The following is a 16,059-nucleotide window of genomic DNA, read 5'->3' on the forward strand; positions in this document are numbered from 1 at the left end:
ATAGATCACGGACATTGAGTTCATATCGAATATAAATAACTTGACATACGATAAATGAGGATTGTATATTGTCCTTCCGTATGGTGGTGACTTTTTACATTAGTTATTGCTTTCCTGAAAAAAGAATGCGCAATGGCACATATATTATATAATAATGTCACTGGTATTTATTTAGAATGTTGGTTAGAAGCCCTATATTTTCTTAATATTTCAATGCAAAATGTAGTGTGTTTTAAAATTAGTGAAAAATAGCAAACGTTATTTTAACGATTTTACACAAACAAGTAAAACCTATTGTTGACATGCGCGCCACCTAGCGAGTGTCATCATAAGTATATTAAAAATAATTATGTGTTCACGTTATAGCAGCACTGCTATTCGTCGCTAGGTGTCGCTGTTTCAAATTTGTTTATAATGCAAAATAAATAATGATAACGATGGTATCTCCGACATTTTTTAAATATTATAAACCTCAAACCGTTCCCATAAAATAATTTGCTGATACTTAATGATTTTATAAACATATGCACAACATACATTAAAAAAAGACTAAACTGAATATCATTTTTTGAATTCCGAATTTTACTCTTAGCTAAGAAGTAAGATGACTCTTGGCATTTTTTAGGAAGCTTGTTTTCTTTTCAGTTTTATCTTTGCACATTGGCTTTACAAAAATTTTCCCATGTTTTTTTAGCACCTTTGATGTGATACAAAGGTATTTTAGTCTTACAAAGAATAGTTCCACGGCTTGAGGAGACGGCAGCAGACTCGCTACTGGCATATTTGAATCTACTTAGCGTCTTCTTTTTAAAAATTACAAAAAAGTAACAAGAATGTATATTTAATAAAAACCAGTAACTTTCAGAAAAGCACACTACTATAGACTTATGTTTTATGCCTATGTTTTGTGCGGATGTTTCCAGATAATAATCCACAATACCGTCAATTGACATTTGCCACCAGTTTGATACAATTCCTTTGACACTGCGCGCGCGTCACATATAGACGAAGTTGCGATCGCAAAATCTTAGTGAAGTGATAAATTTTAATCGTTTTGTATAGAATTTTTCGGTAAGTTTTAAATTAATATTAAATTTCGATTATTATGTTTCTAATTAAGATACAATACTTCAGAAAATAGTTCACAAGTACTTTAACAAAATCTACAAACCGTTGATATCAACACAATTTAACGGAATAAATGTTTTCCAAAATTTATCGAAATATAGGTAATGCTAAACTTTTTGTAAAATAGTGGTTTCCAAGCAAGTGAATAATAAAAAGAATACATGCTCGAAGATTAAAAAAAAAATTTTGGTAAGCGAAGAAAGAAGTCCCACCTAGCGAGTAGGTACCTACCTAGCATGTACTTGCAAATCAATGAAACAGACATAGAAATGCGTCTTGCCTATGGGGGCATTTATATTGAGGATATTATTTGTAAGGATAATGTAATATGCATATAATTCTTTGTAAACTTTTATGCATATAAAACAATTATTATACTTTGCGTAATAATTTCTTTACGAGATTGACACTCAACAAGGTTCAAAATAAAGATATTAAATTAAAAGTTTAATTGTACCTTATCTTACAAGTAATCTAAAAGATTGGATGTATTTAAAAGTCTTGGTTACATACTTGTCTTAAGTAAATTAAGTTCACCACTTACTACAAAGTTGGTAATAATTTTAATATGAAAGTTCGAGTTAGTTCAAATATATTTTAACTTCAAATGTATATGAAACGAAACGTTTAAGTAAGAATTGAACAATATACAAGGTTTAAAATAAAAAATAAATCTTTGGTGCCACACCCTTTTTAGGTCTGGGCCTCAGATGTGGTTTATGATCATTTGTCAATCAAATAGGCAAGCAGGCGATCAGCCTCTTGTGGTTGAAACACGCCGTCAACTTTTTGGGTTCAAGCGAATGTTAAATGCGAACATGGAAATAAAGTCTATTGGTGTACAGCCGGAGATCGAACCTACGACCTCAGGGATGAAAGTCTCACACTGAAACCATTAAGCCAATACAAGATTTCATTTAGATTAAATTGTGATGTTATGTATTTATATTTCTTTGATTAACATTTAAACGTTTTATTTTCTATAACCTTAATGTTTCTGTAAGTAATTTTGTGCATGCATGCATGCTGCTATCGAACTTATATAAATATAATAATAATTAAAAAAATATGGATGAAAAACGTTTTATCTAAATCGTACTTGAATTCGTGTATGCGGTGATATAAGTTGTTTCGACTATGTATTTGCGTATTGTAGAATGTAAGTGCGTGTTCATATTTCACCATGCCTCCTGCTGATAGAGGACAAATCTTTGTTTTTAATTTATTTTATTATTCTTTATTACTTAAGATGTCATATGAAACATGGTGAAATAGTTGCAACTCCTTACAAACGTTGTGTAAAATAAAAAACTTGGCGATTAAAAAGAGTGGCGGTGAGTTTATTGACAGTTCTTCTTGCCATCTCTATACGTCTTAACTGTTAGCAATGAATTTAACATATTTTTTGATAACTTTCATAAGTGTTCTTCGTTACTTACTTGAATAAAGATATTTTGAGATTAAATTTAACTATATTAACACGTTGCATAACATCCACTTAGCCATAAACAGTGCTGCTGTTGTCTTATCAATTCTCATTTTTGATTACACCACAACTCAATAAGGTCAATGACCTTAAAAGATTAGTAACAGCCTTGAATCATATAATTATCAAATAGTTACGACATATTCATAATGTTTTTAAGTGACTTTTAATTATAACTTTCTATTTTTTTATATATCTAAAAATCATATTTATTTCAACTATAGCTTAATGTGTTCATTACGGTTCAGCCAAAAAAAATCCTAGTGCGTTTTGGCTTTAATTGGCAAAGTTGTAATCATCTTAGTCCATTTTTACCTTTTAAACAATTTTGAAAACCAAAGCAAATAAATTTCGTCTAAATAATAAATTTAATGAAACTCGTATAAATTTTAACATTTTGAATTAAAAGCTAAAATATAGATAAATTCTAAACGATCTAACCCCCCTGGAAGATACATTAGATGTTCACTTAATACAGAAAAATTTGAAACGCTGAAAGAAAGTTAAACATATCTTCGATTTCTAGGCTTTATTATTGACTCTCTATAATGAATCCTCTTGCGCAATCTATGACTAAATCAGTAGAGAATACGAAGGCGAATCCTGGATATAAAAATATTAGAAAGATAAGCTAAGCATGTTGGCAAATCATTTATTTAACGTTATATTTAGTGTATAAATTTAATGCCAAACGATAGTAACATGTAGTATATGTAATAGTTGGATTTTACATTTTATACCTGGCATAACGCGCGATTAAGTCGAAAGTCGCCGGCCGCGACTATCATATTATATTATATCTATACTCATGGGCAATATTGTAAAGTAATTGATTTTATTATTAGTATAATAAACTTACAATGCTTCGTCGTTTAAGGAAATAGGTAATTATTGTACTAGCTAATTATCACTTGTCTATTTATAAACTTAGTTAAAATGTATGTCTTATGTGTTTATCGATGTACTGTGAGAGGTTTTGAAAGTGTGAAAATCTTTCAGTTGTTATATTTATTGCACCTCAACTATTTGGAATCCTTTAAGAAAAGAGCATTCCAATTCTTAAAAGGACGGCAACCCACTCACGAGCCCTACCGCATTGAGAGTGTCCATAAGTGACAGTATCACTTAAATCATTAGAGCTTCTACCCGTTAGCCCCCTGTTCTATAAAAAAATAAACCGTATATTTTGAACGTTTCACGATAAGGATTAACATTAGGTTATGTTATTCGGGTAGGAACAATTTCTATTGAGTTTAACTTTGTTTGTATACATTTATATATGTGTTTATTTACTCAAGTAGATGAAGCGAATAGGATATCAATATACGTAACTACGAGTATGGTATCACGCGGTTTCAATTACACTATGCTTGCTAACTGGACGACGCATTATACTCCATCTTATGTTTTCATACTATGTATTTCTTGTAGGAAAATTTAATCCTACTAATAATGCTGCTACAACAATTTTTTGACAGGATTTAAAATTTCAAAATTGCAGGTTATTTTTCCTGGAATCAGATTTCTGAATCTGTTGCATGATCATTTTTAAATCTAATACGTATGTAGGTGATCCTCCAGTGCCTGACACACGTCGTCGACTTTTTTTTTGGGTCTAAGACATGTCGGTTTCCTCACGATGTTTTCCATCACCGTTCGAGCAAATGTTAAATGCGCACATAGAAAGAAAGTCCATTGGTGCACAGCACAGCCCGGGAATAAACCTACGACCTCAGGTATGAGAGTCGCACGCTGAAGCCACTAGGCCAACACTGCTCTTTTATTTACACAATACAAGTAGTAACAGATTATTTTTACACTACACAAATTGTATATTTCAGTTAATTATAAAAAATAATAATATTCAGAACTCGCCAAAACGCTCTAATACCATGTCCTTACCATGCCTTTATACCATGCTATTAGATAGGATATATTATTTACAAATATACTGTCTCACGGTATATAAGTCCTTGATACTTCTGTATCACGTGATTAATGAATAACTATTTATTACTCTCAATGACACTTTTTTCGTACTGTCTAATGTTGAGTCTTAATAGAGAGATATAAGTGATACAAATGTTGAGAGAAATTTGTTGAATTTTGCATAGAAAAAACGGAATCGGTATTGCCATTGCAATTGAAAGTAACAAAGTACATGAGCAGTGTTAGCCCAATGCTAAACTAAAAAAAAAAGTTAAAATTAATTTTATAACGTATAATAAATATGTAAGATACCAATTATTTAAAAATTTGATTACTTGACATTCGATTGTACAACCATATTATATTTGTACCAAATAAAAATAAATAAATAATTCAAATAAAAATAAATAAATAGATTAGATCCAAAATACTCCTCCCCCTATAGTGCTAACGTAATATACTTGAACGGCCCCGAAGTCTAACATAAACTTATTAATATTTATTATGTTTAATTCTCATATTCAGCATAATACATATTTTTAAAGTAATAAATACCTTGCCACTTAGAGCTACTCTTTACCCTTTATTGAAGCCATAAAGTACCATGCAAGATAGTGTAAACTTATGGTAATTGGTTTGAACCAAAGTAAAACAGAAGCGCTAATAGCTTTAACCTTTCAATACGGTATTATATCTAGACGATGTTGCAAATGCATCTGTTATTCTCCAGTCTTAAGTAGTATGAATAAAAACGGACTAAAAAAATTTATTTTCCTAGAATACTCGTTCGATCAGTGTACGACCAGGCCCCACAGAGAAGCTTATTGTTTGGGATTCGAAATTATATTCGGAATTGTTATTTCAGTTTTTCATTTTATATTTTAAAGCTTTATTGTGTTTTGTTTTTAATTTCCAAGTTTTGTTTATAAAACCTATTTAAGAGTATAATTCTTTTTTTAATAATAAAAATATGTATGGTCAACATTGGATTCTTTTAAAAGGCTTTGGTGGCACAAATAATCTAGGGAAACACTGGCATCTTCACAATCAGAAAACTAGTGTAATGCATAGAATTAATCAAAAGCAGCGTGACTGTTAAATTATAAAAACACAATTTCAGTACATACTTTAAATTTCAAAATTAAATTTAATCGTTTAATTTTATGTTTTTATGCATGTTTAAAAATATACCTATATATTAAAATATCTACCTAAATGACTGTTTGGCCGTTAAACTTCAAATTACCGGAGTAAACTTTTAACAAGTTCTGCGCATCCTAACAAATAATTTTGCAGATAATAATAATAGCACAATAGTTATCTTGTTTTTAATCAATAGATTTAGCATAATTTACCAAGTTTTACATAATAATGGCTCTAATAAACTCCAACAAGTGTTTCCAGTAGCAATGCTCCCACACATGCTATAATTAAAAGCAAAAGTTACGTTGTACGATTTAAGTATGTCATCGATATGTACACAATGCACTAACATCAGAAAATGATAAATTTACCATAATACCAAATAGTACCATGTACTTGATAGTCATTTTTATAACGAAAATTGATCGGATTCAGTGAATACTGTATATTATTTTATGAAATATTAATTTGGTGCTTCTAATTATGACCTAGAATCCTAAAAACTATTGCGAAGATAAAATAGTTCTATAAAATTCCACTTGCAAAAATGTTTCTAAATTTGTCTATTTGGTTTAAAAGTTTTTTTGATAACCTAACCTAACCTAACCGAAATGTAGTAGTAGTACGGAAATTTTAAATCAGATACTTTTTAATTTTGAGGGTAGGTCAAAAAAATAAAAAAAAACATTATCTGATTAACATTTCTACTTCTTGGGCAGAGTTGGCCTAGTGGTGTGTGTGTGAGACTGTCATCCCTGATGTTCCATTTCTGGCTGTTCACCCCTGGACTGTCTGTGAGCATTTTACATTCGCTCGAACGGTGAAGGAAAACGTCTTGAGGAAACCGGCTTGCCTTAGACCCAAACGTCGACGGCGTGCGTCAGTCACAAGCGGCTTACCTACTTGCCTATTAAATTCAGAAATGATCATGAAAAGAGAAGAGTTACAGAAATCGGCGGCTCAGACCCAAACAGGTTGCAGCGCCTCTGGTTTTCATTATATTTATGGATTAAAATATCAACAATGTTTTTCATACACCTGTTACTTGTTACGTGAATTATTCCGAAAACATGGTTCCAAAACAGGAGCGATCGACAAGCAATAATTTACATTCAAGGCGAAGTACCCGATAAATAAAGCAACATTATGTCGAATTCAAAATAAATATTTCTTATATCGAGATGATTTAAATCATTTAACCCGCCCCTTGTTATAATGGCCGGAATGGCTACTGATGTCGTAGTTTATGAAAAAACCTGTCATTTACAAAATTACCGGGTATGCGATGGAAATGCCACACGTCGTAAATTAATCAGAAAAACGTGCCCTTGCAGTTTCTGTGATTGCTGTCCTTTACAAATGAAACGTTAATTATCTTTTGTTAAGATATTGTTTAATTCGTGAAATTGTGAGCGAGGAGATAAATTAAAAATAAAATATTAGTACATTTTATGTGTCATAATTACTCCCGCCTTGACGCCGGGAAAATGTAAAGCTTACATACGCGCTAAAGTGGACAATTTACAGTGTAAATTAAGTAAGTTTATATTATTTATCGCCAACAAACGGTTATACTGTTTGGCGATTTTTTGATTTTATTGTAAATGTTTGTCCATATTTTGATAAAATGATTTAAAAAAATAGAAAATTAGGTACTTACATATATAACAAAGTAAACTTGCTATCAAATTTATTAATTATTTCAGGTTTTGCTGATTAATATTAAATGACTTATATCGAAAAGCAACTATAAAATTAATAATCAAACAGACCTTTTACTATGTAATACAAAATCGAATAGGCCGTGCTAGTCTTTTTTTCTAAACTGAGTTCTATGAAATACCTGTAACTTGCTAACTTCCGCTTTAGTACAATATATTCTGATCATTATTTTACAATAAAACATTCCTGCTTTCAAAGAAGAATGCAAGTGTAAAATAACAGTTTTCCACAAAAATTGGCCAATTATATATGTTGCGGTGTCGAAAGGCTGTACCTAAACTGTCAATCATCTGGTCAACACAGCCTTTCAAGAATTACGGCTGCATTTATTTGTTTTTATTAAATTACACACTAGTGAGTAATTTTAAAAGGCCGGTTGTAGCGTAAAATTATAAGGAATATTATAATTCTTGGGAAATTATTATTTTTTGTTCTACCCTCTTGTCTCATAAAATAAACGTGAATAAACAAAACCTTTTTTTATCAAGGTTTATAGTACTTTTATGAGAAGACCGTTGACTTTTTATTCATTTTTGAAACGAAACTTGTGTAGGTAAATTGAGGTAAAAGTTTTACGGAAACTTCACGAAGATGTGCAGCGTTTTTGGCGAATTGAGGAATTGAGACCGATTTAGGAAGAGTGAGAAAGGGAGATCGAGAAAAAATACACGCTAATGTTTGATGAATTCGTTTTGTAGTTTAGATAGAACATTCGATAGGCTATTCTGCCGCATAAAACGCAGATTTTTTATTTATTTACATTTTCATTAGCACGTGTACTGTGTGTAAACAGATATACAAATACATGGAGTGATCATATACTAGTACATGACCATCTATAGGGGCTTTTACCTTAGTCATAATTAATTTCCAAAGATGTTTTCCTTTTGACATGTGTACTTTGTACGCAGGCATATTTTTTGTATTACAGCTTCGGATTCCGGTTGATGCTCAGATATAATTTGTAATTTGTTGTTATCTGGGGCCATAGCAGTGCGCCCGCCAAGTTGAGCAAAAAAGCACGGCCGTACTATCCTTTTCCACGAATTCTGAGTCAATCTAAATATTAAATACATATATATATATATAAAAGATTTGTGATAATTATATGGTCACCTATCAGATGTTGAACTTTTACCGTACAAAAACTGCGTTAAGAGACTTGGATTTTTACAAGTTATGTCTTTGTTGGTATGGTTATTACGATTCAGTAGCGGCCGTAGTTCTTTTGGAAAATGTCAGCCACCCATGTGGTCTCTTTAAAGATGTCTGTTCGAGCTAGTAGTAGTGACACTGCTTCACATAGTAAGTCTAATTTACAATCATTTTCCTCTTAGTATTCTAGAATTTAAGTAAACGACACCTACTGAAGCAAGGTCAGATGGAGTCAATAATCACACTGGCATTGATTAAGATTAATTATGAAATGTCAGTTGTCAAATTGCATCAAACGTCAATCAACTGTCATAATAATTGTTTTGACGTGTTAAAAGTAATCTGATTATGAACCGATTCATATCACACCTTTAATGTCATGCTGAGTTTGGCTTTCAATAAACTTTAAGTACATACATCTTAAATAAATCTTTGACCATGGAACAGCAGCAAATGATAAATGAAGTCACACTTTTGCTTTGTGCGCTGTCACGATGTGTTTAACTTCATAGAGATTGACAAGTTTAGAACTGTCATAGCTAAATTGGAACATAAATACTCATACCATAGTTTTTTTTTAAACGCATTCAGTTTAACAAAAAATATGATTGCGTTTAGTCCATAATCCATATTATAACCTTAAACCACAGACCGTAGAAGGTTTAAAAGTTTTTTAAAAAATTATTGATATAATCTATACAGGTTAAATAGGTAACTGATATTGTTGGAATGACATAGTATTTGTATATATTTATATTTTGAGGCTTTCATGCACGCGTGCAAAATTTTATACAAGTGGTATACTTGTCTCCAAATTTCTATATGTCAAACTTCATACAGAAAAAATTATTTGACCTTATGAAACTAGATTTAAGTGACTGACTTTCTGGAACGCGGGTTTTACTTTATTTCATGGCATGGGTATCTAAATAGTAATGTGACATTCGTATCGTCTTCTCCGTGAGTTCGTACGTTCGATCTCCGGTTATTATGTCGCATTTAATAGTCACTCGTACGGTGAAGGAAAAAATTGTGAAACCGGCATGCCTTAGTGTGTCAATACAGAAGGATGATTTAGGTGATCTTACCTATTAGAAATGATCACACACACAGAGATTTGAGGCCCAGACTTAATAGGTTTTTTCGTCATTGTAAAATATTAGTACATAAATTCATCATTTGTATAAGTATCATAATATTTAAAAAGTAAATATAGCATACGAGGTTCAATTAAAGGCAGTTAAAATACCATCAATCGATATTTAAAGGCAATAGTTTTATATTGGTAATGACTTGTTAATGAGTGAGACATCAAAAGGAAATAAGTTATGACGTTAAGGAAATATATTGATATCCATAAATACGAAGAAGTACTAAGGTCGTAGCTTGTATCACATTTCAACTACATAGCTCCATAAATTTTTATAATATAGCTAAATTGGCCGGCCTGAATACCACTAGATGCCTACCTTAACTTGCCTTGTTCAATTATTTAATGACCACTACGGAAGCACCTTATTTGGCGAACAATCTATTGAAGTTAGATATAGAAGACAATTTTATATACGTTCAGTACACCTGGCTGATAATTTTTTCAAATTTAGAATTCCTTTTTTAAAAATCTAACTTTTTTATCAACCTGCCAATTCGTAATTTTAAAACCAGTCCAACCAAGGTTTTCATATGCAGTATAAAATATTAAGATAAAAACGACTAGTACGTCCTGTATGTTCGTTATATTAAAGCGCAGACAGTCAGTTCGTCACCCCATACAAGATTGTTAAAATAGTCGCCAGCCAATGAAGATCAATTACTCTTAATTCTAAATAAACGCGATTTAACTCTCCGCGTCATACGCAGTCAAGTAATTTATCCAAACAAATAGTAACATTAGAACTTGATTGTCAATATGTATAAGGACAGAACTAATAAACATATTTAATATTATTTTAACTCTTTCATTATAAAAATATTTTTTGTTGTCAGACCTTTTATAAATTCGTTACAAATGTACCAACCAGCTTAAATACAAATGTGTTCGGATCTCTACTTATGTAATTTGATACATTTCTTTCCTTTACTCACAGCGGTTGTCTGGAAGAAACCGCTTGAAAGCGATAAGGCCGCCAGTTGCCTCCTCTTCTTTTAATTATGTTCAATGTTTTTTATATTGTAATGTAACGAAGTGTTAATAAATAAAATAAAAAGTTAATTAATAAATAAATATTTGATAAGACTAAGCAATTTGTCCCCCCCCCCGCTCCTGTTCTCAGTAAAAGTGATTAATACGTAGTACATAAACGTATTACGTTTTTGTAGGCATCCTTGAACATGTCAATGTGTGGGTAATTAATATGTGTAAAATAATCATAGTTGACGCAATCACCAAATAAGAAAATCAAAGAATCTCCTTTCTATGTATGCCATAGTTATTTGTTAGTAGGTACCGTGAAAATATCCAAATCCTACACATCTCAGATGCAACATTTGTCAACCACGGAAGGCTGATCTTATAAAATCAATGAAATAAACTCACAAAGCGGTACATACCTTTGTGTCATTAAAATGTTAATTACATTTTAAAATAATATTCCTATAAATGTAGGAAATGTAAGACGAGGTCTCTTTCTATAATATACTATAACGTAGACAAGTACTCCGCCCATGATAAAGTACATAGCATATAATACATAATAACATAATTGTACATGCGACAAAGTACAGTCGTGTTGAATTGAATCTAATTGAGAACCGTCTAAAAATAACTCGAGAGACCAAGCACTCGTTATAAATATGTTGAACTTTCAAGCCGCAGAATGTCTACGGTTAACTAGACAGGCTATTTGAAATCAGATCATGAAAAAAAGCAAATTTTCTATGTTTGAAAAACGTATTTGATTTAAAACCAAAAAATAAACAATACAAATTAAAACAAGCTAAGCAAACTTTGTAGGTTGTAATGTAAAACTTGTACAATAATAAACATTATATTACATTAAACAAAAATATACAATCTCAATTTTGTTAGTCATGTCGTGGCATATAAAATATAACATCACGACATCTATAATGTTCTAAGATTAAGAGTCATAAAGTACTCACAACAAGATAAAAAATATAAAGAAATAGTTTTATACCATAGAAAATTAATATGCTTGACAGAAAGGATGCTATTACCAAGCAAAGTATGATGCGCGACTTGATAATTCTTTTAATAAATAATTCCTTTATTCAGGATATTTAATAAACTGACAACCACACAAGGAATGCTTTATACAGTGACCCAAACGCATGAATAATGAGTTTTAGGAAAAATGTTTCATAAGCTTCGTCGTCACGATGACAACACTTTTTAAAATATTTTTTTCCTTATCACATTCTCTATTCACTGAGACATCATTAAACATTACGATCTAGCCTAACTTAACACTTTTAATTAATGTAAAGGTAATTTAAAATAAACATATAAAATAAACCTATTTATAAACAAGGATTTTTAGAGGAAGAGAAACTATTAGAGTAAGAAACTACTAGAAAACATATTCATGTGTCCTTTTTTTCACTTATCAACGTTTGGCACTTAAGACTAATGTACACTACGACTAATGTACTAATTCAAATGTTTTTGTCCTTTAAGCATATTAAAGGGACATTATTTTAACTTATAAAAATTACGTAAAGAATTTGTGTCCTTTCTTTATTTGTAACGTGATAGTAAACATTGACCATAGTTATAAGTTGCGGTGCCTCGGTGTACCCGCATTTTTCTTCGCTTTATTTTTTTTTAAATTTTTTGTCATGCTTTATTGATTAATACATAATTTTACATATATACTTTACTATTACTTGCTGATAATGTGATATTACTGAGCTTTATCTAAAAATTTTTGTTTGTTTAAATTAATGTTTTAATAAATGTTTAAATGAACTGAATGTAAAACATTAATATCACATATTTGTAAAATGACCAGCTCAAGAACTGTATACTAACCTCGACTCAACGATTAGAGGGTGTGGTCAATATTTAACTAATGAATTAAAATAGATTTTCATCTGAGCTCTTACACACGCAAAACTTTGGGTCAAATATAATTGTAAATTCAATTTTTGATTGTGGTTTTTAATTGCAATACAAATATTCCTCAGGTTCCTACTTTTTGCCTCTAAATATGTATAATTTGTCGTTTTAACTTGAATAAAACTTTAACGGCCATAAACACATAATACTTGCGTAAACCAAATTCAATTTTATTATAAAAACCAAAATACAAGTTTACTGCTTGATGATAACAATTGTTGGTACAAATTCACTCGCAGAGCTGTCTTGAAATGTTTTATACCATTTATATTTTGCTCACTTATAATTTGATACTTATTTATTTACATTCTTTTAGGAATTAAATAATAATACTAATAATATACTTATCGTCCTTATCGCTACAAAGCGATCTCTTCCTTAAAAGAATGGTGATGAAGTGCGTGAGCGCGAAACCTAATCTAATTTGTAATACAATAATAATAATAAAATAATTAAATGTTAATGTTAATATTAAAGTCACTATTAAGTTAGGCTAGGCACTTAATACAATATACTAGGTTGGCAGACCTCTATTTATAAGAACAATAAAAATATTATAAATAAATGTTACTTCAAAACCGCTCCTTAGTGTCTAGTATTTGTACTGCCTACGAACGATTGTGTGCATATGTTGTATTATATATTTACGCCTACCGGAACTAAGACACCCACTTTAACTAGAGTAAGGTTGACATTAACATATTAATATGACGTGTAAAGGACCTTAGAAAATAACTGTAGGTACTTACGGTCTGCAACCTTGATGCATTTTATTCCCTGTAACTAGACGAACTTTCCAGATTTATATAAAATATAAAACGAAATATTACCAGAAAATTGCAATTCATTTTGGGTACAAATCTATAAAAGTGATCCTTGGATTCATATTTAATGGATGCTTTCACTTCAGCTTTCAAAAGGAAAATTATTATATTGAATTATTTTTAGAGCTTTCCCAACCGAAGTGTTAAACTACCTACGAGTTCGATATATCACAGCCTATAAATCGTGTCAAAATGCAAATTTTATCAAACACCTAAGCATTAAATGTATTACAACTTAATATATCCCATGAACTAATAAGTTTTCTACGCAATTAATTTTATTGGCATTAAGTCTTAAATAAACTGATCTATTGACTGTAATTACATTTAAATTGAATGAATCGTTTAAAATAGATAAAATATTTGCCGTGGAATAACACGGTCTTGAATATATTTCTTATACTACTTGTTATTGACTTTATCTGATTATAGAATTGTGACTTTAGTTTTAACCATTCATTCATGTTATCTATGGCCTTATTGTCTTAAGGTAATTTACAATATATTAGAAAAATAGCGATGCATATGTTCTTTGCTTAGGTATGAAATGTAGCATTATCTGTTATATAATATAATTTGTTTATGGTTTATTAAAACCTGCCGGCGTACAGCTGTTTTATAATTGCAATAAAAATTTAGACAAAATGTTACCCGCGCCTGTGTGTACGTCAATGATACAAAATACAATGAAACTATATATAGAGTGGTGAATAGCGATAAGACATTTCCTTTTCAAGTAAAAAATGAATTTCTAAGAACACGTAAAATTTTATTGATAAACCTTTTTTTGCTTACATCCATGTTTGGTTATAAATTCCGGAAACCTTGAAGCGTTTGTTGTGAAAACATTTATCATTTATATTGGCTATGTGCCTTCCGTCTCTTGTCTTTGGCAGATTTTCTTTATTTGTTCAGTTGATTGAGTTTTTCTAGGGTTTGCGACGTCAAGCGATTCACGTGTAAAATCTGAATAGATAATTCAGATATATGTATATGATAAATTCCTTAAATTGTGCCTAGATATAATGTAAAACATTTGATTTCTGAGTACATATATGCGATTACTTTATTATAATGCGATGTGTTGACTTTTTTAGCATTGATATTACATAAGACGGAAATATTGAAACAACTGCTAAAAAGCACTCAAACCTATAAGTTCGCGTTTATATAAATTAAAATAGCCTTATATTAAAAAAAAATCAAAAATCATTTATTCATTACCTATACGTAACACAATGTACACTTATGCACGTCAAAAAATAAATACATATTAAATGCTTCTTTACAATGCAACTTTACATTTACCACCAGTTCTCAGGGCAAGTTAAGGCCGTAGAACGAAAGAGAAGAACTGGAAATAAACTCTCCACCACTCTTTTTAATCTCCAAGTTTTTTTGTTTTACACAACGTTTATTATAGCATGTTCCACACGACATCTTTAGTAGGTAATTAGTAATAATAAAAGAAATTAAAAACATTATCGTGGGAATTACACGCAAATCCACTAAATACAGTCGAAATAACTAACATCACCGCATACACGAATTCAAATACGTCCAGTCACCACATGTAGCACTCGTTCACGAGTATGACGCATGGCCAGCCATCGGCCCTCTCGTCATATTTTATGGAGAGAGACAACCCGACGCATGGACGCCGCCACATATACTATGAGTGATGAATATAATGTTTTTTTTTATCTAGACTAGAAGAGGGGGAAGACCCGGGCAGGAGGCCCATTAGTCGAATTGGTGAAGAATGTGAAATTATTTAGCTGCAAGGCTTTGACTACGCCTTTGTTTCAAATGTCGTCCTCTTAAGACAAAACATACTCGAACTCGAATCCCTTTGGGATTTTCAAATTCGCTTAAAAACAAAAGACGAAATTGTGCTTGATTTTGGTTGGTCTAACAGAAAGTAGTGTCGCATGTCAGTGATTAGACTAGATTTTATTACATAACAACACATTGCTAAAAATTGAACTAAAAATAGAAAGAGGTGTTACAAATATGTCTCGTTTGTATTGTAACTGTAAAGCGTTATTGATCAATCAAATTACTGTCGAATGAAATACGTCTTTAAAGTAATAGCAATGTTATTCTTAATTTGAAACCTTAAACGTTTTAAATAAAGAACACTTTATTTGTACCAGTTAAAATGTCATAGATCTAAACAATGCACAAAAATAGTCTCTTATCAACTCACACAAAGAAATCTTGGATCTAAGCGATTACAAGAATATGTTCCTTGCTGATAAGATGATTAAAATCTGTGTTAGTTTTTATATTTAGACGAATATATATGTGATAGAATGTACAAAATTGAAAAATATGTCAAATGATACGATTTGTTTTACCAAGATTCTCGAATTTGTTTTATAAATATATATATATATATAAGTATAAAATTTACTTGGAACTAAAGTTCAAACCGGCTACGCACTTGCGAGCCCTCTGGCTTACATGGTACCACTTAACATCAGATGAGCCTCAGTGTGCCAAATGTAACATTTGGAATTGTATTAATGTTTTTTAAAATTAAATACAATTTAACAAATCGAATGTATGAAAATCGTTCCCCTTCCAACGTC

General features: G+C 30.8%; 1 protein-coding gene across 2 annotated transcripts in view; it reads left to right on the forward strand.

Annotated features, from left to right (window-relative positions):
* Window positions 1–16,059, forward strand: part of LOC110996662 (cGMP-dependent protein kinase, isozyme 2 forms cD4/T1/T3A/T3B) — a 104,017-nt gene that overhangs the window by 12,361 nt on the left and 75,597 nt on the right. Inside the window, exon 1 of one of the 2 annotated variants that reach the window (XM_022264464.2) lies at window positions 1,054–1,071. The exons of the other annotated variant lie outside the window; for it this stretch is intronic. The gene's annotated coding sequence lies outside the window, so the exon portion shown is untranslated. Of the gene's footprint in view, window positions 1–1,053; window positions 1,072–16,059 lie in introns of those variants that run through there. 2 annotated transcript variants of the gene reach the window in all.

Source organism: Pieris rapae, chromosome 21 (genome assembly GCF_905147795.1).
Source record: "Pieris rapae chromosome 21, ilPieRapa1.1, whole genome shotgun sequence".
NCBI lineage: Eukaryota > Metazoa > Arthropoda > Insecta > Lepidoptera > Pieridae > Pieris > Pieris rapae.